The following is a 4,861-nucleotide window of genomic DNA, read 5'->3' as shown; positions in this document are numbered from 1 at the left end:
AATTGTATTTAAAATAATATTTCAAAGAAATAAATCCTTCGAATCTGCCTGTTCAGTTTCTGTTGGAATGTGAAGGGTTAAATGCCGGCTCTGCGAGTTATGTGAAGACGGGAGGGCTTGTTGGTCCCTCTCTACATTCACAGAGGGCCCGCTATAGTAACTCAACGAGAGAGTAATGTCAAATGACAGTACAATTGACCAATCATATCTTCCCTCTAAATGGGCGTGCATTATTTTCGCGGACTTTATGACAGGTTCCGCCCGCTGTGAGGTCTATGCAAGTGGTGCAGTGACGCGTCCTAAAACCCGGAAGTAAGCTGCGCTCGGAATCCCTCCACAGAAAGCAGTGGGATTTCTCCAGAGGATTTTGGAAAATAGCTCGAAATAAGGTCTGTGGAAAATGAACCTGTTAGATAAATGCACGTTTTGTTCAGCCGGATAATATCCACATGTCTAACCTACTTTTATTATTTTCGAATCATAAATCTAAACGATAGATTTATGATCGATAGATTTATAATTAGCATTAGTTCGTTCATGATGGCTCACTTCAGTGATAGTGATGACATCGTGCTTCATCCAAAAGGACAGGATCATGGACTTTGTGTTTGAGTGATTTGATCATCAAAGGTAGGCCTAAGTCATTTTCAATGTGGGCCGCCGTGCCGACTTAATTCATTTGTAATTGCTACTTGGCTGTGGGTGCCCTGTCATGATAGGTGTTTATATAAATGGTGTTGTTCTGTGTGGTAGAGGGTCGCTGTCATTGATGCGTTTTGCACCCCGGGCCGCTGTTTTGATATTCCGCTGAAGTATACGCTGTGACGTAATAACTCTTCTTTTTTTTCGAGGGAAGTGGGATCATATGAAGGTAGATATGGTGCAAAATGCGAGAGCGTGAAAACCTGATGTGAGCACTTGCAGAAAAAAAATCTGTGCTTGTGTGCATACATTTACACTTGTATAAAATATCCACGTAACTGTGAACCAAATGTACACTTGTATAAAAATATCCACGTAACTGTGAACCAAATTTGAAGTCACAGAAGAAAAAAAAATGTTTTGTAGCTTGTAGAAAAAAAATGAACTTAGAGATGAAATGTTCACTTGCAGAAAAATACACATTTTTTAAATATATTTTCCATTACAACTGCAACTTTATTTATTACAACCTCTCAAATCAGTCATTACAACTTGACGAATCTGCTCTGTGGCAGTATAAATCGACGAATCTGCGGTCTTGACTTTTGCTACACTTCTTGCGATAAATGTGTCGCAAAAGTAATTTTCACCTGTAGATGTGGGGGAGGGAGGGGGGTTGGAGCGAAGGGGCGGAGCTATCAGAAAAACGAGGCTCGGGTGACTGGAGACTGCGGGGCTAACGGTTCGTGTCGCTACCAGTCCGCTGACATGGCGCATCAATGAACGGTACATTTTGGCCCATTACTTGCCCAGTATTACTTTGAATATTATTATTGTGATTGAGGATTAAATCCGCTTTGAAGACCACCGTTTTATATCGTGCAGTTTAGCGGCAAAATAACGTCAGTTAGCCAGCTAACGATAGCTTTGTTGAGTTTATTCTAGCTAAACAAGTAGTGGTTGTCGTCTATACAGCAGTAATTCATATATTATAGCCTACTGCTTTGGCACTAACGGTTGATAACCGTTTATGAAAATAAAACCAATTGAACTGTACTGAAATAATGACAAGTTTTATAATTGTCTTGGGCTCCTGCTGTGTTTTTAAAGCCTTTGTAAATTATCCATGCTATTTTCTATTTAGAACGAAGACTTCAGAATCTTAAAATCCCTTAACGTTTGTATGCAATTGTGCTAAATTCAACTCTGGAATCAAGCAAATATTAATATGTTTGCATGACATTAGTTATTTATATTTTGCCATCACTGAACTATACGTTTAATACATTTAAGTCAAGCTAAGGTACATGTGTTACATGTGTACAGCTAGTTAGTGCTCTTACCTGTGATGCCTCCTCTAAACAGCATAATAACCAGACTGTATCATTAAAACTAAGTACCAGTTCTAGATCCTTGACTTTAGACAAACAATTCAAAAGACAACATGTATTTAAAGACCAATCTTTATTTGAAGATGCCTCTTAACCTGAGATATTAGTTATACAGTAATAGTATTGACAATCTAAAAAAACTGAGCAACTCAACAGTCAACTTTATATTTCTTATTGTCTAAAGCATTTATTATTTTCATTTTTCCCCTCTCATATTCAGTGTGGACGGATTGAGACAGCGTGGTGTCCAGAGGGCTGCAGAGACTTCAGGGAGAAACCTCCGTGTGATGGACGTCCTGTCTGTTGGTGTGGAGAGGACTGAGGGTCTTTCCTCAGCGAGGAAGACCAGGCCTGATGGAGGAGCCCATGCTGGGCAAAGCTGATACCAACTGCACAGGCCTAGTCTGTCACGTTATTTGACTAAATGTGTTTACTTATACATTTAATAGGTTTACACCTTCTGTCCATATGTGCTTTTTATTTAAAACATTTGATTAACTTTTGGTTCACATTTCAAGAAATTGTATTTGTATTTGCACTCCTTTCGTCCATTATTCTTACTGAAATGTTAGATTACACATTCACATCCGACTGAAGATTGGCCCCATTTATTTGTGACGTTGAAAACTCTGCAGTACAAGGCACAAGTGATGTGAAGCTCATAAAGTGAGGCGAATAGAAATAATCAGCTGATGGAGTGTAGATGTGGAAATAGGTGCATTCGATCAGCTGACTATGTTTTTCGCCACACTTTATAAGCCTGACTATAACCACCCCTTCTCTGAGGTGCAGGCAGTGTCACAAACAAATGATGGTCCTGATAGACTACAAAAATATTCGGTGTGCAGATCTTTGTTTTCACAATAAAAGTAGTTTCTTAGTGAATGTCTTGTACTGGTCTTAAAATCTCATAACATCAGCTTTTAATGTTCCTCTTAGATGTTCTTCTTGACCCTCAGAGAAGGAGAAGATGTCGTGTCTTTCGGGCATGTCCTTTCCTAACAAAAATTACAGGAAACATAAAACATTATTGCAGAACAAGTGTGTTATTTATGAAAAAGGTGTGTTTGTGTGTTATGGGGCTGTTGATATCATTATTTTTTAATTGTAATCAGATTATGAATGAACAGTATGAAATTCATCAACATTGAAATATATGTTATTATCAAAATAATATTTAACTGTTATCAAAACATAGTGCAACTGTAGAAGCTTGCTCTGTTGTCTCACTGAAAGAATAACTTTTACCACGTTTTTTACAGACAATATTGAGAGATAAATAGTAGCAGTTCTCACTATGTGTTAAATATCTTTGCCTTCAATACATTAAATTAGAAAACTGACAAAGTCATATTGCTTGTTAACATCTAAATGTGACTTTTTGCATGGAAAACCCCCTCAACTTAACTGATGTGTAGGTGATCTAGTATTTAGTATTGTTTAATGGAATGTATATCAGTGTATTCAAGTCAATACTTCATTCATTTAAACCAATATCTTTCTTGATTCTTTGTACAGTATGAAAAAAGAGTCTTAGTACCTGAGCTGAAGTTCACTGCTGTGAGGAGTCCAGTTCTGTCTCTCACTCTCTGGTCCAGCCTGTCTGCATCACCTGGACACCTTAAGCTTAAACAAACAGATATATATGTAAAGTACCATGTGTACAAACAATATAACTGATTCTCTTCTGTTGAACATGTTGGATTGTGTAGAGTCAGGGTCCTTTTTATTTTACTGTAACTTTGGAAATTGTGTTACCAATGCTTACTGTTTATTTGATATCAATTTGTAATACAATTAATAAAAACAACAAGGTTTGGGTTCGTTATTCAGATGACTGTGACGTTAACTTGTAAGCTCAATAATGAACTCCAGCTCAACCAACCATATTGTAATATCTAAGTAATCATCTTGAAATATGACATTAATAATTGTAATATACACACATCTTATTGTGAGGCTGATTTCACATACACTACTTCGACGTTAGCTAAATAGAAAATAGCATGGATAATTTACAAAGGCTTTAAAAACACAGCAGGAGCCCAAGACAATTATAAAACTTGTCATTATTTCAGTACAGTTCAATTGGTTTTATTTTCATAAACGCTTATCAACCGTTAGTGCCAAAGCAGTAGGCTATAATATATGAATTACTGCTGTATAGACTACAACCACTACTTGTTTAGCTAGCATACACTCAACAAAGCTAGCGTTAGCTGGCTGACTGACGTTATTTCGCCGCTAAACTGCACGATATAAAACGGTGGTCTTCAAAGCGGATTTAATCCTCAATCACAATAATAATATTCAAAGTACTACTGGGCAAGTAATGGGCGAAATTTACCGTTGATTGACGCGCCATGTCAGCGGACTGGTAGCGACACGAACAGTAGCCCCGCTGTCATCCGGTTCGACCTGACTGTGACTGACCCAAGCCTCGTTGTTCTGATAGCTCCGCCCCTTTGCTCCAACCCCCCTCCCTCCCCCCACATCTACAGGTGAAAATTACTTTTGCGACACATTTATCGCAAGAAGTGTAGCAAAAGTCAAGACCGCAGATTCGTCGATTTATACTGCCACAGAGCAGATTCGTCAAGTTGTAATGACTGATTTGAGAGGTTGTAATAAATAAAGTTGCAGTTGTAATGGAAAATATATTTAAAAAATATGTATTTTTCTGCAAGTGAACATTTCATCTCTAAGTTCATTTTTTTTCTACAAGCTACAAAACATTTTTTTTTCTTCTATGACTTCAAATTTGGTTCACAGTTACGTGGATATTTTTTACAAGTGTAAAGTTGATTCACAGTTACGTGGATATTTTA

At 37.5% G+C, this 4,861-nt stretch overlaps 1 long non-coding RNA gene across 1 annotated transcript; it reads right to left on the bottom strand.

Annotated features, from left to right (window-relative positions):
* Positions 1 to 2,989: 2,989 nt before the first annotated feature.
* On the bottom strand, positions 2,990 to 4,456 carry LOC139434017 (uncharacterized). The gene is made up of 3 exons (XR_011643420.1): positions 4,381 to 4,456; positions 3,574 to 3,659; positions 2,990 to 3,031 (listed from the first exon to the last, which is right to left on the bottom strand). It is a non-coding gene; the product is annotated as an uncharacterized lncRNA (long non-coding RNA).
* Between the last annotated feature and the right edge of the window lie 405 nt (positions 4,457 to 4,861).

Source organism: Pseudochaenichthys georgianus, chromosome 6 (genome assembly GCF_902827115.2).
Source record: "Pseudochaenichthys georgianus chromosome 6, fPseGeo1.2, whole genome shotgun sequence".
Taxonomy (NCBI): Eukaryota; Metazoa; Chordata; class Actinopteri; order Perciformes; family Channichthyidae; genus Pseudochaenichthys; species Pseudochaenichthys georgianus.
This window is presented reverse-complemented; position numbering and strand designations above follow the sequence as displayed.